This window comes from Diceros bicornis (assembly GCF_020826845.1).
Source record: "Diceros bicornis minor isolate mBicDic1 chromosome 7 unlocalized genomic scaffold, mDicBic1.mat.cur SUPER_7_unloc_3, whole genome shotgun sequence".
NCBI lineage: Eukaryota > Metazoa > Chordata > Mammalia > Perissodactyla > Rhinocerotidae > Diceros > Diceros bicornis.
Genome location: NW_026690922.1, coordinates 267,672 through 292,538, shown reverse-complemented (window position 1 = coordinate 292,538; position 24,867 = coordinate 267,672). Strand labels below are relative to the sequence as shown.

Genomic DNA, 24,867 nt, shown 5'->3' with positions numbered 1-24,867 from the left:
AAAAGACTCTACAGCCCCATTGGAAAGGAGCATACCAGGTACTTTTAACCAGTTCGTGAGCTGCAGAATCAAAAGACATAGACTCATGGATTCACAGTTCTTGTTTTAAAAAGAGGCTTTTGTATCTGAGTGCGTTACAGTTCCTATTTCTGAAAGCTGACTTCAACTGGCCAATACGAATATCTCCAAACCAGGATGAGAAGAAGACAACATCACTTGTAGACAGCTGTCCCAAGACTCCGGACCAGGCCTGTATTCCCAACCTTAAATCCACTCATTTAAACCTTTGTTATGCTTAAACTGTATACTTATTTTATAATTGTTACAGTTAAGATTTTCAGAATACTATCATACTTAAGGAAGGTGCTTGATTTTCAACAGACTGGTCTTAATGTCCAGGCATTTATCGGGTGGCTCCTAATATAACTTAATGGTTGTATAGAACAAATCTCTGGCCTTGACTACTGGCCTGATGGCTAAAACACTGCACCCGATCTTCCCTTAAATGCAGGGAAGGATTCACAGTGACAACTGCTGCCAACCTTTCTCTGCTTAAGGCCAGACGGGCTCATTCAGTGTTCTCCTGGTATGACCACCGAGAAGCTAGCTATATTTGTTCCTTTTTTAGGACTAAAGGATGTCACATCACATACAGAAGCCCTTAGTGACAGTCAAGCAGGAATTGCCTTATTAAATACTAAAATGTCTTTAATAAAAAGACTGTCTTTCAAAATAGAATGGCCTTAGATATTTTAACTACATCCCAAGGTGGTACATGTACAATCATTCAAACTGAATGCTGTGTTTTCATACCTGACGAGTCTTCCAATGTGTCATCTCTGCTAAAGCACATGAAAAAGCAGGTGAATGCCTTAAGCGATCCTGCGCTCAGTCTTGAGTTGTTTGGTTGGCTCCCTTCTGGTATTGGTTCCCTTTTTTGATCTGGATTGCAATTCCTATTTCTATTACTTCTTGAAATTCTTGTACTAGCCATAACATTTAAACTAATTGCTGTTTTCTTTACTCAGTGCTGTAAGAATGTCATGTAAGCTGGAGTAATGAAAGCTGAGGTGGTCGATTGATCTTATAACCTAGGACAAACTTCCCTTTTTGATAAGGACTACGCCTAAGAACTCATTTTAAAATAATCTTTTCAAAGATGTTAAATTATTATCATTGTTATTGTACTTGTTTTATAATTGTGCGTAGCGTAAATACAAGGAGTGATAAAAAGCACATACACAATGTTTGTGCAACAACCTAAAATAAATCCAAAACCCATGAAATGCTTCCTCTATTAATATATGTATACCTTTTGCTTGTCCACTGTATTCAATTAAATCCCCCCAACGGGGACAAGTGGGCAAATAAATGAGATAAAATCCTGGCACCGAGGGACGTGATGGACCCAGGGCAGGCGGCAACCACCCTGGGGCTGACGGACAATATTTTGATCATCAATGCTTTCTATCAAAATATTATAGATCAAAAAGGGGAAAATGATAAATAAATGGCAAGCAATGGGATATATTGGGGCATATGAGGAAGCCGTTTGGGGTAAAACTAATTCAGCCTGGGTTTGTTTTTCCAGAAGGGCCTGTCGCCTGCATTGTGTATCTGCTTTGCCATGTCCCAAAGAGAAGAGTAAATGGCCTTAAGATAAGGATGCAATTTCCCCCTCCTTGGCATTTCCTTAAGGATAAGCATTTCTCCCTAGGCTGGGATTTGACTGCTGCAGTCATCCTGTGACCGCCCAGCTCTAGACAACAGACCTGACACCAGCCATGCCCATCGAGACAGTGGACCTGCTCCTCACTGTGTCCATCAATAGCTATTCTGGCAGGGCAACCTGGCAGGGCGACCTTGTGGTTATTGTAAAAGGGACATTGCAATCTCAGGTGATACATACTCTTTCACAGTATATAACCACTCTGTACACACCACTTCTTCGGTGCCCCTCCTTCCTTAGGGAAGGAAGGCCCAGGGCCATGGTCCTCAAAAGTTAGTTCATAATAAACTCGCCCCAATTTTGATTTATAGATTGATTATGGATTATTTACATCGACATGTTTTACAAGTAATAAAATATCTTGAAAGGAAACAATAAAGCAGCAGCCCTGCATTACACATGAAAGTTGTGCTCCCCCTGGAGGGAAAATGAGGATACGACATTGGTCGAGTACTTGATTTTATAATCCACTGGTGCCTTTCAAAAATATAGCTATTATTGTAAGAGTAAAGATATCCTTAAGAATATTGCCACAAAACAGGTTTTCCCAGCTTCTTTTGTCAGAGCTGAAACCAACATCAGACTGGGGCACTTGAAGAGGCATGGTGGACTCAGCTGAGGGTTACTTAATTACCTTGAGATGATTAGCCAATAACGAATAGGATGCAGAATGATTAAAAACAAGTAAATGGACATAAAGTTGGAAATAATTAAGAAAAATAATGCCTTCAAAATATTCTCTCATTATTTTTATATTTTTTTTTTTTTTGAGGCATGACTAGGATAGTATGTTAGATTTTTCTAAATCCTTATCTCCAGGGCATATGTTACTGAGTTCTTCATTATATATGATAATGCCAAAGAAAACCTGGACAAAAATATTCTGTACTATCAACAAGGACAAAACATGCACAACATTGCTCTATACATTAAGATTCCAGCTGTAATAGTCAAGATATATATTCATGTGTGCAAAATTATAATGATTTTCTATTTTTCTCGGGCTGTGAACCATGGTAAAATATATAATAATAAGCAGAAAACCTGATGAACTAGGTGATTTAAAACACCTGATGTTACAGCTTGGCCATTCAAGGGTGAAATACATCAATTTAAATTTCTCACCTTCTTTCCTTCTAGCCAGTGAAGTGTCTGGAAGACATAAAATTAATTGAGAGTTAACAGTATTTGGAAGCACTTGAGTTTAAGCCCTCAACAATGGTGGCCCTTACTTCTGGAGCCATTGACTCTTTGTCATATATTTATTGTATAGACGAGTTCTCTTCTTAGATGATTTGTGCATGTTTCATAGAAGAGAGACAGAGCAGGAGAATTAACTATCACTCTACACCGGTTCCTTTACTGTATTACCTCATGCAATTCTTACAGTAATCCTTTAAAGTAACTATTATAATTCATATTTAACTGATAAAGAAAACCATGTTTAGGGGCCTGCTTGGTGGCGCAAGCGGTTAAGTGTGCGCGGTCCGCTGCGCCGGCCAGAGGTTCACTGGTTCGGATCCTGGGCGCGTGCCGATGCACTGCTTGGCAAGGCATGCTGTGGTGGCATCCCGTATAAAGTAGAGGAAGATGGGCATGGATGTTACCCCAGGGCCAGTCTTCCTCAGCAAAAAAAGATGAGGATTGGCAGATGTTAGCACCGGGCTGATCTTCCTCACAAACAAAATAAGACCATGTTTACAAAATTGATCAAGGGTAAGAGGGAAGATCTGAACATCAGTCTCTTGGATTTATGCCTCTATTCTCTCCACGGTGATAAAAATGGTGCTTCAACATTGGTATTCACCATCTGGCTATTTAATACCAGTTCCTGCCAGCATCATTGAATGAGATGAGATGAGAAGTTTATTTCCAAAGTTATTCTATTATATTTAAACTATTTATGAGTCAGATGTCAAGACATGTTTTAGAGGCAGAGAGAACAACTGATTACTTCACCTACACATTTTTCAGTTTTACTATAACTTTCATGTGTCACATTGTGTCAACTTTACCAACTTTAGTGCTGCACTGTTCTTTTTTAAAAAACTTACAATTTCATTTTCCATGTAAAGCACCTTGCTGTTTTCTTCTTAGTCACTAGATGGCAGTTCTGTATCTCTGTAAATTACCACTGCAGCAGGAAACGAGAGGTCTTAAGCCAGTTTGCTCTGTACAAATGATGGACAAAGGAGGATTTCTGGTCCATCAAGGCTGCCTGTGTTATTCTGTGGCCGTAACGGCGATGTCCAGGATTACTTAGTCAAAGGCACGAAGCAGAGTCAGAAAGCATCCTCTAAGTTCTTTTTCAGATGTGAGTTCAGGCACCTATCCTCTCACCTGAGCACACTGGAGTTTATTGAATGTGTTCTGACTCTTACTTTCTCCCTGTAGTTAATAAGTCTGGGAGCTCCATACCCCTAGAAAAAAACACACGACTCATAAAGCCTTTTCTCAACTAAACGGAGTTGAGGGCTATGGTGTTGCCTGAGAGTCTGATGCTTAAAGCAAACGCAGCTGGTGCTCATGTGGAGGGAAAGAGCGTCAGCCACCCCTGGAGGGCTTTTATTGATGCTCCTATGGAATGAGCAAGTTTAAAATAAAACCGCATTGCTTAAACCTCACTAACTGATTATTTTATTTTCAAGTAATATGCTGTGAAAATCTGCTATGTCTAAAAAACTATTTTACAAAACTGAATCAATTCTGTTTTTTATTCTCTGGTATTTGAAATACTATTAAAACTGTAAATCCTTTAACATTCTACAATATACAAATAGGCAAATTTCAATTATATTCTCTAAAAATGTTTGCTCCCATGTTAAAGGTTAATATATTGTAGCAAAACTGGTTACCACCCAGTTTTTAACTCATTTTTTGCTTTTGAAATTACATACAAAATTTGTGTTTTGAAGTATTTTCCTAAAACTCAGCATCTTTCTGATAAATGGACTAGTTGACAGGTAACTAGAATGAAATTTGATCTTTAAAACTCTAGCTTTGTGTAAGAATTGATAATATCAGGCAGTTGAAAGTTGGGTCTCTCCACATTATGATATTTATTAATTGTGAATAGCCACATCTGTTACAAAGTGCTGAAAAATAACAAGAAATTAAACAATATCAGCACTCTCTTACCCCACATGTACAGTTTATATGCAAATAAACTCTCAAAGGTCAGAAAAATGTTTATGATTTCAGATAACTGGTAAAATATTATCTCATTCCAGTTTTAACCTCATTTGAAATTGACTTAAAACTCTTCTCTTAGGATCACTGCTCTTATCAGTGCCCCCTGGTCCCCTCAATGCCTCATTTGGTTGCAAACCTATCTGAGGAATTGAATATTCTTTTCCATTTGTTCTCTTGAAGGTATCTGTGGTAGTGCTTTTTATACAATGACCACTTGGTACAATTTTTTATTAGTTTCAGAAACACCTTGGGCTGGCCTCGTGGCTTAGCGGTTAAGTGCACGCACTCCGCTACTGGTAGCCTAGGTTTGGATCCCGGGTGCGCACTGAGACACCGCTTCTCTGGCCATTCTGAGGCCGTGTCCCACATACAGCACCTAGAAGGATGTGCAACTATGACATACAACTATCTAATGGTGCTTTGGGGGTAAAAAAATGGAGGTGAATTGGCAATAGATGTTAGCTCAGAGCCGGTCTTCCTCAGCAAAAAGAGGAGGATTAGCATAGATGTTAGCTCAGGGCTGATCTTCCTCACAAAACAAAACAAAAAAAGTAACATCTTTATTTAGGAACAAATCAAGGAAACAGATGTCAGGAATGTGCGGTCGCCTAGCTGATGGTGCTTGAGGGATTCCTCAGGTGAATCTTGGCATAGAAAAGTTTAAAGTGTAAAGCAGCATCGGTCAGATCACAAGTGTGGGGTGAACATAATTCTGAAGGAATAATGATGGAGACGTAAAAGCAAGAAGCCACCTGAATTGCATTGGAAGGTATTAGACACATCAAAGGGCTGGGAAAAAAACCTTGTTTAATGTAAGTTCTTTCTAAACTCTAAGGCAAAAAGTAATATGGATTTACATGGTAATTATAAACCACAAAACAAAAATTCACAAGACAAGTAAACAACTAAAGTAGAAACCAGAGTAAAAAAAATTAGAGGTTAAAGGAGAGATGGAGAGAGATGGTTGGGGTCAGAAACCATGGCTTAGTCATCCTTGAAGTCTCCCTCAGACTCTGCTCATTCTTAGTGCTCAGTAAACACTTTGAGCCCATGAGCCTGGGGAGGGGCAAAGTGAGAGGTGGTTGGGAGGGGAGACAATGCGAAGATACCCTTGTGGAGGCACTGACATTGAAAATCAGTGACATTCTGCCAAGGTGTTTACCATAATATATTAAGGATTATCCTGGAAAGATAAGGATTTTTCTGGAATGTGCGTTTTCATTTTGTGGAAACTCCAACTAGCCCAGAGAACAATTTAAACATTTCAGCTTTAGAAATAAAGAGAGAGGCCAGCCCTGTGGCACAGCAGTTAAATGCACATGCCCCGCTGCAGCGGCCCCGGGTTCACAGGTTCGGATCCTGGCGCGCACCGATGCACCGCTTGTCAAACCATGCTGTGGTAGCATCCCATACAAAGTAGGGGAAGATAGGCGCAGATGTTAATCCAGGGCCAATCTTCCTCAGCAAAAAGAGGAAGATTGACATCGGAAGTTAGCTCAGGGCTGATCTTCCTCACAAAAAAAGAAAGAAAAGGAAATAATGAGAAACTTTTCTGTCAGTTTTAAGAATGAAAACCAGTTAGCATCTGGAAAACAGTTGCAATTTAGGATGAGAATGTGGAGAAAGAATTAGATGTCACACGTTGTTTTTGCTTTTCTGTAGGGCAGTAAGGCTTGCAGGGGGAATGAAGTTCCATCTTTGCTCTATTGAGTTTGAGAAGGTGTAAAATTCATTTGTTCTGGGCAACACTGTTGACCTGTGGAGAGACACAAATGGTTCAAGCAGCTGATCTAAAGGAATAACTGAGCTCATAAAAGTTCTTAGCTAATAAAAGGTGCTTCTTCTTTATTGAACTTTACTGGACATCCGTTGACCTATATGTGCAAGGTATTTGTGGTAGTTATTGAAGGAAATACAAAGAATTATAAGGTTCCAAGCTTGTCCACATACATGAAATGGTTTGCAAGATGTATTTAGATTCTGCCAAGGTATTTAGTGTATGTTGTATTATAGAAATTAAAAAAATGAGAATGTTATTGAGAAATTGTAATTAAGGACAGCCTCTTAGGAGAGGTGGACTAGATCAAGCCCTCAAAGGGACCACTTTTGGGCAGGTAGAGGGAAGAAAGAGTGAGGATTTCAGATGGGGGAAGAGGGGAAAGGTACAGACGTAGAAAGGAACATGGCATTTGGGCATGGAGGTGGGGAGGCCATGACAGGCACAGTCTTCCCCTGACTGAGAGGGAGCTCAGTTTCCTCCTCCAGGAGCCCAGCACTGCTTCCCACCTCCTGGCCTCCTCCACCTGCAGACCCCCCGCCTGAGCCAAGGCCTATCTTATCTGGATCGCTGCCCAGTCTCCCAACAGGTCCCTTTACTTCCAGTCTTAATTTTTTCTAATCTTTCCTCCACAATGCCTCCAGAGTTACCTTCTAGAATCCAAATTTGCTTAAATCTGACATCTGCTTAGACTCTTTCAATGACTGCTCAGAGCATCCATGAGATCATTCAGACTCCTGAGCTGGACACGCAGGCTTTGCCTTGCTGTCCTCATCTTTAGCCTCATCACCCACTGTGTCTTACATGTTCGCTTTGTTCCAGCCTTAAAAATACCCCCATTTTCTGAAAGCTTTAGCATCCTTTATATCTGTCTTTTTATATGTGTTTCTTCTGTCCTCCTACTCCCTTTTTTGATCAACTTAATTCCTATTTCTTAATCTAAACTCATGTCAAATGTTCCTTCCTCTTGGACACTTTTCCTGAGAGGTCTCCATCTAGAGACCCCTTTTGATGTACCCACTCTGGGACCCTGTACTTATCTACTTTTCCATAACTGTAGTTTTATTCATGTCTCATAGACAGTGAGCTCCTTAAAGCTGAGACTATCCTTCTTCTTGATGAATAAATGGCAAGCAATAGGATATATTGGGGCACATGAGGAAGCTATTTGGTGTAAAACTAATTGGGCCTGAACCTTTTTTTTTTTTTCCTAAAAGGGGCCTGTAGCCTCTGTTCATCCTTTGTATATCCGCTTTAAGCAATTAACATGTCCCAAAGACAAAAGCAATGTCCTTAAGTTGTAAATGCAACTTCCCCCACATTGGCATTTCCTTAAGGATAAGCATTTCTCCCTAGGCTAGGATTTGATTGCTGTGCTCATCCTGTGACCACCCAACTCGAGACAACAGCCCCGCCCATGGAGACAGCAGACCTGATGCCCACTGTGTCCATCAATCGACGTGCTGACAGGTCAACATCATGACTACTGTAAAAGGGACATTGCAATCACATGTGATACATGGTCTTTGATGGTATATAACCACTCTGTACACCTCACTTCTTTGGGCCTCCATTTCTTTGTGAAAGGACTCTCCTGGGCTTTATGACCCTCAAAGTTTGGCTCATCATAAACTCAACCCAATTTTGATTTATATATTGGTTGGATTATTTGCGTCGACATTCTATTAGTCCTTCCAGTATCTAAACACAGTACCTGACACTTTTGGGGCACTCAGAAAATGTTTGATGAGTGAATAAGTATGTGGGAGACCACACTGACTGGAGCAGAAGGGGCTTTTCAGGGAGTGGTAGAAAATCCACTCACATTCCTACCATAGTGGTTGAGGCTGTGGGCTTTGGACCAGTTTGTCTGGGCACAAATCCCAGTTATTCCACTTTTAACTGGGGAACAGGTGCAAAGTATTTACTCTCTGAGCCTTAGTTTCCTCATCTATAAAATGCGGCTACTGATAACTCTTGTCTCATAGGGTTTTAGTGAGATTTAAATGCATTAACTTATGTAAAGTACTTAGAAGAGCTCCTGGGACATAGTAGGCACTAAAATGTTAGCTACCTTAAGTTATCATTATTGCTCTTATATCTGAGCAATACTCTGGTTTTGAAAAGATGTTTTCATAATATAGGTGATCCTCATTATTTGTGGATTCCGTATTGCACACTTGCCCACTAGCTAAAATGTACTGGCAGCCTCCTAATAAACACCCACAGGGCTTTCATGTCCATTTGCAGATATGCACAAAGTGGGGAAACATTTGATTCACTGGACGTGCACATTCCCAGCTGAGGGGGAACCAGGTGACGCTCTGCCCTCGTTTCATCCCACACTGTAAACAAGTGTCCCTCTTGCAATCTATTTAGTGCCTCATTTCTTATCTTTTTGTGCCTTGTGTTGATGATTTTGCTGTTTAATATGTCCCCCATGTGTAGTGCTGCAATATTGCCTGGTGTTCCTCAGGGCAGGAGGCTGTGACGTACCTTTACAGAGAAAGTATGTGTGTTGGACAATCTTCTTTCAGACGAGTTACAGTGCTGTTGGTGTGAGTTCAAAGTTAATATATCAACAATATATATTAAATAAGGTGACTTTAAAGAGAAACACACAGAGAACAAGGTTATGTATTGATCAGTTGAATAAATTGTGACTAAGGCTTGCAACAACCTAACCCTGCATTTCCCATAGGAGCAGTGGGTCATATTCACCGATTCAGTGCTCACAGCGACTTTATAGAATGTCACACTGTGCATAACGAGAACTGACTGTATCTTATGTAATCCTCACGTACTTCTTTATAGTAGGTAGTGTAGGGAACAGGGTGTCCACATTCTACAGGCTATTACAAACCGTATGAGCCAAGTAGAGAATTTAAAATGTCTTGTGCTCAGCATAAGAGCCATGAGATTTTCAGCAAGGAAGATCTATGATGAACTGACGTTTAAGGAACAATTACCTGACAAGAGATTGTAGTATTGAGAGGAAAAAGGAGAACTGAGCTGGAAAGGAGGACCAGCTGTTAAATTCTCCAAGTATTCCCATTGATAGGTGAGGAGATTCGGAGCTAAGGTGCTGATGTGATAAAGGAAAAGTAGCAGCCAAAGGATGAAATAATGGATTTGGTAACCATATATAGGGTGTAAGTTAGGCTGTGGTTCTCAAAGTGGGGTCCCTGGACCTGCAGCATCAGCATCACCTGGGAACTGGGTAGAAATGCAAATTCTCAGGTGCTGGTGCAGACCTGCTGAACTGGAAACTCTGCGGTGGGGCCCGACAATCTGGGTTTCAACACGGCCTCTAGGTGCTTCTAGTGCCCATCAAGTTTAAGAACCAATGAATTAGAAAAATGATTCCAACACGTCACCATGCCCAGGTAAGCTCCCTGGCAGCGTGGTGGTATTTGTTTAGAGGATAAGATGCATTTTAAATTTTAGGAAAAAGTAGTTCAGCGTCTGTTTCATCATAAGGATTCCAGAGATGCCATTTTAGCTCTCTGCGTTTAGGCTCTTTTTGCCACAATATGTTCTCTTTTAGAGACCCTTTGGTAACTTAGTTACCACTTACCACATGTTCTGAGAGTCCCTTCTTTCTTGAAATCCCCTTTCAGACGTGAAAATATACTTTATTTTTTGTTCACAATCTCTTTTATTTAAAATCTGGATTTCTCTTCCTATAGGATCATGTATGGCACATGCAGCCTTACTGTAAATGTGGAATGCCATTGGTTTGTTCCAAAACCTTAGAATGTTTTAGAATTTAGAACATGATGAAGAGAGAATTTATATGCTTCTGTGTAGGACTCATATTTTTCAGATGTCTAGAGGTATCCCAACTTGCCAGTAATGTGGCCTTAGATTTAGCAGAACTTCAAAATCTGAATATAGTAGAAAATGAATATTAACATATTAACATATTAACATATTAACATTTACAAAATAAATGATCACAATGTTAACTTACCAATAAGCACTTTCTATATTCTCGGCTCTGAAAGTATCTTGCTTACACAATAAACATGACAAAGTTTCAAAGATGAGCCAATTAACTTTTCAGCAAAAGCTTGACTTGAGTGTATCTTGGCTTCCTTTTTGACAGTTTTAGCCTTAATGTTACAGTATTGTTTTCTTTTTCTAGGAATCAGATAATCTTGTATTTGGTGAACATTTTAATTTTTAATGGCCACTTGTATTTTGTGATATGCATGTGTTCAAACAATCTATAAGAACCAACCAATACCACCCACATATATGATTATACAGGAATGGAAGAGTTTTGGCTGACTTATTGTATATAATTGTTCAGCCAAAGCAGATGGCAGACTCTACCACTTACAATGATTTAGAGGTTTGAAACCGTATTTTTAAATACAAATAATCTCAAAATTGGTAATATATAAAATATAATACTTTGTTAACTAACCAAAAGAGTTAAATTTGTTATCTTTCCTCCATTTATAAGGATACACCCATTATATAGATTCTGTACAAAATTGCAGAGATCACTTTTTTCCTTTTCAAAGTTTATTTTAATTTTTAAAGTGAGAACTTTAGTGTTGGGTAAACTGCTGCACAATTACTGGAAATGCTGAAAGTCTTTTTGAAAAGCGTAGAAGTCTAAAGACAATGAAAAGTACATTTCTCCAATGTCAAGTCCTTTGAGCCTCTGTCTAGTTGTACACTGAAGAGATGCAAGATTAAGTACCAGCACAGGACACAAGGGAACAGGCTGCCAACTTGAGGCCTTCCCACTGACCACAGTGTGCCTGGCAGATGCTTGGAGATTAAATCTGGGCTTTGTCCATGGGTGGGCCCTGAGAGGAGGATTTTGCTTAAATGACCAGAGAATAGACAACATTTTTTCTTGATAATAAGTAATACCATATAAATTTCTTTATAAATTTATGAATAAAATTTAAAAAATATAACCCGTACAGATTCAACTCTTACTGACAAGCCCCGCAGCCTTCTCTAGAAAGCTCAACAGAAAATGTCTCAGCTGACTGTGAATTGGTCTTCTCTGAAAGCCAGCCAGCCCTTCACTGATAGCCTTGGATGAGGAAGGCCAGATACAATTCTTTGAAGATGTTTAGCTGAATTCAGAACCAAAAATCCTACCTCCAGTTGGCTCCTCTGTGAGAATGGATGGCCAGCCTTATTTCACAGGCAGGGCAGATGAGGTTTCAGATGAGCGTAAATGCTCTGTTCCCCAGTGATGGAAAAGCTGGATTGTGACTTTGATTCAGAGCTGAGATTTTACAGATAAAGATAAGGTCATAGAGGGAAACAAAGATTTCAGCAAATTGGTTTTTTGTTCTCTACAGTGGGAGTAATTTAACAAGCAGATAGTCTCTCACTCCAACCTCTCTTCCCTGTTCTCTATTTGTAATATCGCTGTAAAAATTCTCTCTATAAAAATTTCGATCTTTTTTCTTTGCAGTCTGTTTATTATCATCTTTACGAATTCTTTGACTTCACCACCTTCTTGGCACCACAACGCTATCCATTGAGATATTATTATAGATTCAGTTTTGCAATTTCATCCTCTTATCTCTATTTCCTCTGCCATTTCTTAGTTTTAGTTCTTATTGTATCTTATGCTTGAAAACATTTGAAGCTTACAAAGTATATCAGTTCCTTATTTTCTCAACTTTTTATTATCTAAGTGCCCTCAACTATCACTTTTTTAAAAAAAGAATTGAAATACATAAGAGAAAAATACACTGTAATAAATTGACCACTTATAAAATTAAGTTCAACCTGAAATCCTTCCCCACTTAACGGAGACGATCTTTTATAATTCACCATGCTTTAGTTTGGGCAGGGTCAGTTTATCAATGATTTTTGGATGTTTTAAAACACATGAGAGAAATACAGTGTAAGGTAAAATTCTTAATCTTGAGAAGTTGTAGAATTTCCTGATGGTTAGGGAAATTAATAGTGGAGAACCTGAATCATATGAAAAGTAGTTGATTAATTAGCACCTGACAGAGTTTGTTAATTTGGTAAGGATGATGATAAGACATATATGTTGAAAAGATAACTTTGCATATCAGAGGCCACTGGGAAAATTCATAATGTTCTCAAATACTACAAAAAATTACCATTTTTTCATAAAAGATGTCATACATGATGGCACCATATACTTCTCTCAGAAAATTTGCAATGAAGAAAATTAACACTTGAGTCATTTTAATTCTAACAATTTGTTCATGCCTATTATTAGGTTAAAAATTTTAAGAAATAAAGTGGTAAGTGATTTACTTGCTTAATTTTTAACTTATTTTAGGAAAACAACTTTTTCACATTTTTAAAAAATATTTATTTGTAATTATTTTATGCTGAATTTATTCCTGGGCACAAAGCATTTTTTTAAATTAAATAACACCAATTCTTTTAAAACTCTTTCAAAAAGATGAAGAGGAGAGACTACTTCTAAAGTCATCCTGTGGGGTTAGCATTATCCTGATAGCAGAGCCAAAGATGCTAAGAGAAAATAAAATGACAGGTCTTTGAAACTACAGAAATGGAAAACTACAATAGAATACAATAGAAGAGAAAAGTACAATTTCTATTGTAGAAAACTACAATATCTTTGATGAATATTGATACAAAAATCCTCAATAAAATAGTAACAAATCAAATTCAGCAGCATATTAAAAGGATTATACATCATTTTTAGGTGAGATTTATTCGTAGAATGCAAGGATGTTTCAATATATGAAAATGAATCAATGTAGTAAACCACATTAACAAAATGAAGGAAAAAATAAAAAGATCATCTCGATGGGTGCAGAAAAAGCGTTTGACAAAACTAAACATGCTTTCATGTTAAAACACTAAAAATCCTTCAGGGTTAAAGGAAGCTACTTCAACATAATAAAAGCCATATATAGAAATTCACACAGAACATCATATTCAAGGGTGAAAGACTGAAAGCTTTTCCTCTAAGATCAGGAACATGGCAAGAAAGCCCACATTCACCACTTCTATTCAACATGGTATTAGAAGTTCCAGACAAAGCAATTAGGCAAGAAAAAGAAAGAAATAGCATCCAAATTGGAAAGGAAGAATTAATATTATATTTGTTTACAAATATTATCTTATATGTTGAAACCCCTAAAAATTCCACAAAAAAATTGTTAGAACTAATAAATTCTGCAGAGTACTGGGATACAAAATCAACATGCAAAAATTAGTTGTCCGTCTATACATTAATAATAAGCAATCTGAAAAAGAAATCTACAAACTTTACATTTTTATTTACAATATCATCAAAAAGAGTAGAATACTTAAGAATCAACTTATTCAAAAAGATAAAAGTTTCAATGATGATTTTGCAAAAATAGAAAAATCTGTCCTAAGATGTCTATGGACTCTCAAGGCACTCTGAATAGCCAAAACAATCTAGAAAAAGAAGAAGAAAGTTAGAGAACTCATACTTCCTGATTTCAAAACTTACTACAAAGTAATCAAAACAGTGGGGTACTGGCATAAATACACACAATATACTAATGAAATAGTATAGAGAGCCCAGAAATAAACCTTTGCATATACGGTCAAATGATTTTTGAAAAGGATGCAAAGACCATTCATTGGAGAAAGGATAAGTTTTTCAACAAATGGTGCTGGGAAAACTGGATACCCACATGCAAAAGAATGAGGTTGGATGCTTACCTTACACCATATACAAAAATTAAGTCAAAATAGATCAAAGATTTGAATGTTAGAGTTGAAGCTATAAAATCCTTAGAAGAAAACACAGGGTAAAATCTTTGTGTCATTGTATCCAAATGCCATTGCCAACAGTGATTTCTCTAATATGACACCAAAGACATAAGCAACAAAAAAAATAACAAATTGGACTTCATCAAAATGCAAAAGTTTTCTGTATCATAAGATACTATCAACAGAGTAAAAGGCCACCCACAGAATGGTTGAGAATATTTGCAAATCACATATCTGATAAGGGATTAATATCTAGAATATATAAAGAACTCCCACAACTCAACAATAAAAAAACAACCCAATTTAAAAATGCACAAAGGACTTGAATAAACATTCCTCCAAAGAAGAAAAAAAAATGGCCAGTACACACATGAAAAGATGCTTAACGTCACCAAGTATCAGGAAAATGCAAAATAAAACCACAATGAGATACATCTTCACACCCATTAGGATAGTTACTATCAGAAAATAACATGTTGGCAAGAATGTTGAGAAATTGGAAGCCTTGTGCTCTGATGGTGAGAATATAAAACTGTGGAAAACAGTATGGTAGTTCCTTCAAAAATTAAAAATAGAATTACCATATGATCTAGCAATTCCACTTATGGGTTCTGAAATAATAGAAAATATATTTATTGGTCTCTTCCTCCAGTTCCTGGCACAGAACTCCTAAAACCCTTGTAATTTCCTATATGAAAAGAACACTAGTAGCATCTCTTGTTCTAATGTTTGTCTTTGACTCCATCCCTGACACAGATCTCCTAAAACCCTTGTAATTTCCTAAGTGATAACAACACTAGGAGAATCTTTTGTTCTATTGAGGCAACTCTGGGTGGGCTCCTGGATGGCTCCTGGATGGCGGCTGGTCACCAAACAGACCAAGCCCTGATTAGAAGCTTGGAATATTTAGCCCTACTCCTTATCCTCCAGAGAGGGGAGAGGGGCTGGACACTGAGTTAATAATTGATCATGCCTACATGTGGGATCCTCCATAAGAATCCCAATAGAAGGAGGTTCACAGAGCTTCCAGGTTGCCAATGACAAGGAGTGCCTGGAGAGTGGTGCACCTGGAGATGGCATAAAAGCTCTGTGCCCTTTCTCACATACCTTTCCCTATGAGCCACTTCCATCAGGCTGTTCTTGAATTATATCCTTTTATAATAAACTAGTGATCTAGTAAATGTTTCTCTGAGTATTGTGAGCCACTCTAGAAAATTAATCAAACCCAAGGAGGAGGTTGTGGGAACCTCTGGTTTATAGCCAGTCAGTCAGAAGTACAGGTAACAGCCTGGGCTTCTAACTGGCATCTGAAGTTGAGGTGAGGTAGGGTGGGTGTGCAGTCCTATAGGATTGAGCCCTCAACCTGTGGAATCTGATATATCTCTGGGTTGACAGAATCAAATTGAGTTGAATTATCTGACGACCAGCTGACATCCTAAGAATTGCTTGTTGAAGGTCTGGGGAACCCTCCCACATGGGAGGAAATGAATCTCAGAACACTATTTATAGGTATACACTCAAAAGAACTCAATGCAGAGGTATAAACACATATAGGTACACCCGTGTTGTTAACAGTGTTATTCAAAATAGCCAGAAGCTGGAAGCAAGCCAGGTGTCCATCAACGCATGAATTGACAAAAAAAATGTGGTGGATACACACAGTGGAATACCATTCACCCTTAAAAAGGAAGGAATTCTGACACATGCTATGACATGGATGAACCTTAAGGACTTTATGCTAAGTGAAATAAAGTCAGCCACAAAAGGAAAAATACTGTATGATTCCACTCATATAAGGTACTTAGAGTAGTCAAATTCATAGGAATAGAAAGGAGAATGGTGGTTCCCAGGGGCAAGAGGGAGAGACAACAGAGAGTTGTTGCTTAATGGGCACAAAGTTTCAGTGCAAGGTGAAAGTAGGTCTGTGGATGGTTGGAGGTTATAAGTACACAATAATGTGAATGTACTGAGTGTCACTGAGCTGTACACTTAAAAATGGTTAAAATGGTGGATTTTATGTTATGCATATTTTATGACCATTTAAAAAAATTAATTATTTTTAACAAATAAACAAACACTAGCTACATGCAATAGCATGGATAAATATCAAAACCATAATGTGGCATAAAAGAAATTATATTCAAAAGGCTATATATTTCATAATTCCATTTATATAAAATCCAAAAAAGAAACAAAACCGAGGTCTGGCTTCCAGTAATGGTGGAGTAGCATGTTGAACTAACACTCTCACAGATAACAATGATAAAATCTGCATAAATTATTATATATATTTATAGAGAATCATGTATCTATATGTAATACACATATAATAAATGTGTATATGTGTGTATGTATAAATCTCTTCCAAAAGCAAGCAGAACTGAGAGGGAGTCTTCCCTTAAATGATGGGAATTGCACCAGGAGATATTTGCAAGCTTGAGTCTTTTGCCTCAAAGCATTCCAAAATATGTACATGGTCCAGACAGGGGAAAAACTACAGTCTTACTTGTAATGTTACAGGATGTATTTTGGGGCTGTCAGAGTAGCTGGAAAGTTAGGGGAGAAATTCTGGAAGAGAGGGACCCACAAAGAGGAAAATCTCAAAATATATATGAATGTCTCACCCCCACACACACCAAATTGGCAGATCTTTGAACAACACACATGCAGGGTAGGCTCCAGAGGGCCTAGAGTAAAAACAACAGTTGGAAGATGAAAGAACTGAACGAGGATTTCAGCTATGCTCACTGTAAAGGAGATAGGATTGGAGTTTCAGTCCAGCCAAGTTAACTCTCTGCTAGAAAAACAACAACACTCTTCAAAGGAATACAATAGAATCCAGAGGCTCTTTAACTATCATTCATGGTTTCCAGTACACAATTTTGAAAAATCATGAGACTTGAAGAAATAGGAAAATGTAATCCATATATGAGCAAAAACAGGCAGTAGAAGCTATCCCCCAGTTGTTGCAATTAGCAAACAAGGATAAGAAAATAGCTATTATAAAGATGATCAAGGTGGTAAAGGAAAATATTCTCATAATGAATGAACAGATGTTGAAACTCAGCAGAGAAATGGAAATTACAAAAAAGAACCAAATCAGAAGATGAAATAAAAAAATACTTTCGAGTTTACCGGTAGATGAGAAACAGTAGAAGAAACATGAAGATAGAGCAATAGAAATTATCTAGCCTGAAGAAAAGAATGTAAAAATTTTGAAGAAAAATGAAGAGAGCCTTACAACTTGTGAGATGATTGAGTCCCCAGCAGAGAGGGGAAGGACAGAAAAATTAAATGAGGCAGAAAGGCAAATCAACCAGTAATAACATAACTTTCAAAATTTGGTGGAAAATCTAAAATTTTAGATCCAAGAGGGTCAGGAAACCTAAAAAATAAAATACAAATTAAAAACATACCTAGGCATGTGATAGTCAAGCTGCTGAAATCCAAAGATAAAAGGAAAATCTTGAAAGCAGTCAAGGAAATACATATATACATGGGAAGACGTTACATACAGGGAGAAATAATGTGAATGATGGATGATACATTATCAAAAACAAAAGAGACAAATCAATAACAAAATGACATCTTTCAAGTGCAGAATGAAAACCCAAAAGTCAACACAGGATTCTATATTTAGCAGAGCTCACTTTCATAAAGGAAGCAGAAGTCACAATAAGAGACCGCACACCTATTAGATGGCCAAAATAAAAAATAAAATTGCAAATACCAAGTGCTGGTGAGGACTAGGAGCAACTAGAACTGGGAATGCAACATGATAGTTGCATTCGGAAAACAGTTTAGCAGGTTCTTATAAAGTTAAACATACATTTATTACATGACTCAGATATCCCCCTCCTAGAGATTTACTGAAGCAAATTGAAAACTAATATGTAAACAAAAACCTTTGTGTGAATCTTTATAGCCATTTTATTCATAATTGCCAAAAGTTGGAAATAAACTAAATGTCTTTCATCAGGTGAGTGGAGAAAGAAGCTGTGGTGCATCGGGACATTAGAATAGTACTTGGCAATAAAAAGGATAAACTCTTGATTCGCACAACAACATGGATGAATCTTGGAGGCATTTCTCTAAGTGAAGGAAGCCAGATTCAAAAGGCTATCTGGTATATGATTTCATTTATATGACTCTCTAGAAAAGGCAGAATTACAAGGATGGAAAGTGATCAGTGGTTGCCAAGGGATGGAGTGAGGGAAGCATTTGACTACAAAGAGACAGTATGAGAGAATTTTGGGAGTGAATAAAACAGCTCTGTATGGTACTGTGGAGATGGATACACGACCATAAAGTTGTCAAAACCCATAGAACTGTACACCGCAAAGAGTGAATTTTACTCTGCAAATTTTAAAAATCAATCAGGATGCTGGGGAACTCAGATGGAATGCAGTGACAAATGAATCTCACTGTATTACAAGCACGTGACATAATCACACAGAAGGGGTGGAGATGAAAGGTCCTGACCTAAGTAACTTTGGAAGACAGTGTTTTGATGGGATACTGTAAAACTAAAGTACTGGACACAAACACTGTACACTAGATGATAAATGTGTTTTTCATAAGGGTATGGATTAACAATTCTGAAAGTAGTTGACACATTTGTAAATATATTGTAGATAACTGGAGTTAAGTTTCTCACTGTTGGTAAAAGAAGTTACATATAAACAAAAGGAGAATGCTAGAATAAAATCTGTGGTGCTGGATTGGAGTCGGAAGTATCAGTATGAATCCATGTCTCTTTTAATATATCTATCCAGATAGATAGTTAGATTGATAGATAGATTGATAGATCAATAGATAGATGTGTATACCTGAGTTTATATTCATATATGCATTTCCAAGCTCTGCTGAGTGGGTCTAGAAGCAGTTACACTCTAGTATCAATGAGCACACCTAGCTCCCAGATCTGCGTTTATATCATTCTCCAATAAAAATAACCAGGTTTTCTTGGAGAAGTGGCTAATTCTAGGGCTGGAGATGGAAAATACAAGATGAACCTGGAACATCTTGTAGTGCCAGAATGTAGGAAAGTGCTTTAAAAAAAACACAGAAAATGATGAGATGTGTCAAAAAGAATCAATCTGAAAGACTTCCCAATGGCTCAAGCTGGAAAATTGTGAGCAACAAAATAAATAATGGTAGCATTGGATTACTACCCAGAGAACAAAATAAATATGCATGAGTCTATACTGATATAAAATAGATTAAATAAGAAAGGAAGAAAGAAAGAGAAAAAAAAAAAAGAATGAGAGAAGGAGAGAAAGAAGGAAGGGAGAGGGAGGGGGGGAAATCTTCCTCACAGAATTCCAAATAATAAACGTGGCTGGATAGCATGAAATAGAAAATTGCCACTAGAACACCACAGTAATAATTACTGTGGGCAAGACTGACTGATGAATGCAAAAACTGTGGGTGAACCTTAAAGAAGAAACAGTACATTTGCAGAGCCTCAAAGATCTCCCTCCAAATACTTAACTTTTTTCTCTTAATTTCTTTAAAAGACCTATGACTATTTAAAGCAAAAATCATAACACTGTATTGTGGGATTTATAACATGGGTAGATGTAAAATTTATGACAACAATAACATAATGGACAGACATAGGTAAATGGAACTGTTCTGTAGCAAGGCTTCTATATTTTACATTGATTAAACTGGTGCACTATTAAGTCTAGGTAGGCTGTGATATGTTAAAGATGCATATTGTAATCTGGACCAACCACTAAAAAGGCAAAGGTGTGTCACTTAAATGCTAATAAAGGAATTAAGCAGCAAAAAAAAAGGGTTTGTACAAGAATGTTCACAGGAGATGACCTGCAAGACGAGCGCACTGCGGGGCAACAACAGAGCGGAATGCCCTCAGCCATGCCAAGGAGCAAATGCTGACACACACATGCTGGGTGAGTCTCATCAACCTCGTGCTGAGGGAGGCAAGTTGGACAGAAAACAAAACACTTGGGATGATTTCAGCCAAGATGAACCTATGATGAAAAAACCAGAACATTGGTTGCCTCGGGGGAAAGATAAAATTGCCTGGGAAGGAACAGGAAGGCGTTTTCTGGGGGTGATGGAACTATTTTATTCTTAAAGGGGTGAAGGTTATATGGACATGTTTATTTGCCAAAACTGTACAGTTGAGAGTTGTGCCTTTCAGTGTGCGTACATCTTACCCCCCCACACACACACACAAAGGACTAAAAGAATAATAAAGTGAGGTGGGACTGGGATGGAATGTGGATGAAACAAAATTGGCAATTAGTAGTTGTTGAAGCTGGGTGAGGGGCCTACTATGCTATTTTGTTTATTTTGTATATTGTTTAAAGTGTTCTGTAATAAAACACTTATATAAGAAGACAAACTCGATATACAGTGTTTGCTGGTAAGATATCAGTTACCTTTTGGGAGGAAGGAGGGAGAAACGGATTGTTGGCGCCTGAGTGAAGCTGGTGCTAGTTCTTGGTCACACAAGTGTGTTCACTTTGTAATAATTCTTTGAGGTTTACATGGATGACTTCTGCATATATTTCTGTACTCATGTTATACATCAATAAACATTTTAAATCCTGCATATTTGCGCAAAGATCCTAACTCAATATCTCAGAATAACAGCAGTGTTTTGTTTTAAAGTGGAACACGTTCACTCATGACATCATCAGATGGATTTTAATACTTTCAAGTATCTATTAATGCCCTCATCCTTGCGTGTCCCCCTGGGTCTTTCCATTTTTGCCTCAATTTGGCAAGTGTCATGGCTTTGAGTTTTTATGATGGGTATGGGCCCTTAGGGTGTGCGAGGTCAAAGGGAAGGATCTCTGCAGCGACCTTGACCACGGGAACCAGAGGGAGGACCATGGCAACCTGGAGGGATGGAGGGGATGGTAGGACAGGTGGCCTTAAAAAGGCAAATTCCAGAATCCCAGGCACTCAGTATTTCCATTTTAGATATAGAATTTACGCTTCAAATACTGGCCAGGAAATTTCCACGAGGGCTGCAAGCATCTTCAGCAATAGCCAGGCTGGTGAGCCCCACCCCTACCTGAGTGCCGGCCTCAAGGGATGCAGCCCAACCACACTGCGCATACTCTGGGGGGTGGGCAGGGCATGGAGAGTGGTCATGGTATAGAGAAGAGGAGGGGTAGAGAGTGGGGTGGAGAAGCAGAGGGATGGGGACCAGGGGCGAGGGGACAAGGTGGGAGTTGGGGCCCCTAGCTGTGTATGCTGGGAGCTTTTGTCTCTTAACCGCTACCGGCTGGGAGCTTGCAGGACGGCCAGACTACAAATCCCAGAAGGCTGTGGGCATGGGGCGGTGCCTAACCCTGGGGGGAGGAGCAGGGTGGTGTGCGCTTGGCCGAGGGCCAAACTGCCCTTGACTCAGGACTCTGGTCCTGCACCCGCTGCATGTGGACTGAATCCCGGAGGGATGCCACGGGATGAGCGGGACCAGGGAGTTAGGAGGATGTGGCGGCTGCATGGGCAGCCGAGGTTCTGCAGCGTGCAACTGGTTTTGTCCAAAATAGAAGTTGGACTCGTGCCTCTTCCACACCGCCTCCCTCCGTTGCTTGATTCCTCCTCCCACCTGCATGTCTGTGGGTCTTTCCACAGCCTCCTACCAAGTCCAGGGCCAGGTGCTTCTCTAAAATGCTTATGGGAACTGGTTTGACATCCCAGAAACTTTCCACTTTGCCTGCTGCCCTCTGCCTTCTCTAGCCAAAGTGCCATCCTTTCATCAGCTTTTGAGAGAGATTCCCCCTTGTGGCCCCTCTTGCAAGTACAACTTAAGAGCTTGGCTGGATGGTAACATTGGCTGTTGCTTGTCTTTTTCGCAGGTGTGGAAGTTAAGGTATCTGTGAGGTTAATCACTGGTTTCCCCAGGATCCGCTAAGAGCAGAGGAGAACAACCCAATTCCCAGGTAAGTATCTATTAGGCTATTTTCACCAACACATTCCAGTGCAGTGGCCTCCAAAACAGCAACCTTAAGATGAGAAAAGCTTAAGCATTTTGCCCTTTAGATTGATCACCTAATCTCAGCTCAGGCCTGAGTGGCCAGTCTCTCAGGGACAGGGGTGGTGACTCTGATCCCTCAGGAAGAGACCGGTGGTCCAGCTTTGGGAGAGGGATGTTCATGGTAGACAGCACCTGGGCAGCATTTGAAACCCGTCAGCTTTAACATCTCTGCTTTGGATTCAGGCAAGGTTCCCAGATAAACACGCCTAGGGATAGTCAGATGTACCGTATTCTTTAAAAATTGATTACAGCAGTGAAAGGAACAGAGCATAAAATATCCTGCTTATTTGCAAAAGATAAAATGCAAGCAAGACCTGCCTGTTAATTTTTTTCTGCTCATTCTCTTGCCTGTACTGTACGTTTGAATGCAGAAAAATAACCTTGAATTGCCAAATTCTCTTTTCCTGAGATTGGTAAATTAACTTAAAAGTCTTATTGAAACCTGTGGAGGAATGGTTAGCAGCTTTCATGATTTATGTCGTCCCTAAAAATCTGGGCGTTGATCTACACGAAAAAAAGTCCCAGTTATATTACACATCCCAATAGGTTACATTTCCGATGCCTGAATGTGGGATATTATCAAAACAACTGAAAAACCTGGTCATGGAAACTGGACCCTGTCACTTTGTCAAGAATTTGCCTCTGTATGAATTAATGACACATGAATTCTTTAACATTTTTGTAAAGAAAGAATGAGAAAGTGTGTAGTGTCTCTGAATGTGGCAAGATAGAGAAGTCTCGTTAGACCACATCCTCGGGTGCTTCTCTCGTGTTCAATAGGCCCAGGTGATAGTCCGTGTAGTCAGGTGCAGTGCCGCTCCCCCAGGCCCCAGTGTTCCATCCTACTCTGGCCTGTGCCCTCTTCAGGGGGTTCTGATGACACTGGTCCACAAGTGTTGGAAGGAGACATTGTAACATGAGGATATTCATCATCTTAAAACAAAGATTAATGGAGAGGAAAGTCTCAGGGTGTGTGTGCTCTGATGCACTGCTGTTGGGGTGTGGCCGCAGTGACAACTGTGCTCCCAGCAGTCCCCACAATGGCTGTCTCAGACGTTTGATCTCCTGGCACAACCACAGCAGCTGTTGACAGAGCTGGGCTTTCGTCGTGGTTCAATGTCTTCCATCAGATTTTGTCACTCTGACCCTCCTCTGCTTGCCCCATTCCCACTCTTATCTGCTGCATTGATTGCTTTGTAGTTGTTCCCTAGGAGCCACTGTGTGTAACTCTGTTTCACAGTGTCTTTAGGGATCCACCCTCACTACACGAGTCACTGTACAACAGCCCCTTATCCTGGTGTAGCCCGTGTTCATCGTCTCCAGTGGAGCTGTGAAGAGCCCTGCTTAGTCGGAGCTCCTCTCATTCTCATGCTGCTGGGGCTGCTTACGAAGCTGGGCATCTCGTCTTTGGTCATTAACATTATTCTTTTCATCGATTTTCTGAAGTCGGAGATGACTTTGTTAATAATGTGACACTGACTGTCACAGACACTTTTATGTATCTTCCCCAACAGCTCTGTGAAGTAGGCTTGTGATCCCCATTTTACAGGGGGGGACACTGAGGCTCAGAGAGGTTGAGTAGCTTCCTTCACTTCACACAATTTCTTGGTACATTTTGAGTCTCCACCTGGAACTCGGCCTCTCAGGTGTGTGCACTTAGCTGGTGTTCCACTTTGCGCCTCTCTGCCAGCCTCTCCAAAGGCACACGCCCCATCCTGAGTCCATTGTCTGCTTGATGGCAGTCACCCTGCACAAATCGGCCCCATGCGGGGAGTGGACTAGTCGGGCATGGTCCTCCAGCTTACCCTGGGCAGGTTCTAGGTTTATTGCGAGAGCTGGAGCAGTGGAAGATACTGACCATCACTCACCTGAAAGGTTTGTTATGGAGAAATACTCCACTGACTTTTTGCAGGTGTCATGTCTTCTTTGTCTTCATTGCTCCTCTGGGCTTTCTCCTACAGTCCGTGCTGTGCAGTAACATACAGTACAGAGACTGGTGAACATAATAGTATTGCCCTGCACCAAACGGTCACATTACTCATTTTTCTAATTATGAAAGAAATACATACTGTAAAAAAAAGTCAAATTACCCAGATGTATGTAGAGTAAAGTGAAACCTACCCCATCCATCCCTTTCCCTGCTAACTCACTCCCCTACTCAGAAGGAACTATTGTTAAGAGGTTGCAGCTTATTCTTCTGGACATTTCCTATGAATTTATAAATACACATAAAGTTTTTTTTTAACATAAATGACATAACTACATCATTTTGCAATTTGCTGTTTCCCAAATCGTATATCATAGACGTCTCTCCTTATCAGTGCTCGCCACTCTAACTTAGCGTTTTAGAAGTTTTAGAGGTACTCCAAAGAACAGGAATACCATGATCTGTTTATTTCTTCTTTGATA

At 39.3% G+C, this 24,867-nt stretch overlaps 1 protein-coding gene across 1 annotated transcript in view; it reads right to left on the bottom strand.

The window, feature by feature from the left end:
• Positions 1-24,463, bottom strand: part of LOC131402331 (ral guanine nucleotide dissociation stimulator-like) — a 216,405-nt gene extending 191,942 nt beyond the window's left edge. Inside the window, exon 1 of the transcript XR_009218554.1 lies at positions 24,327-24,463. The gene's annotated coding sequence lies outside the window, so the exon portion shown is untranslated. The remainder of the gene's footprint in view (positions 1-24,326) is intronic.
• Between the last annotated feature and the right edge of the window lie 404 nt (positions 24,464-24,867).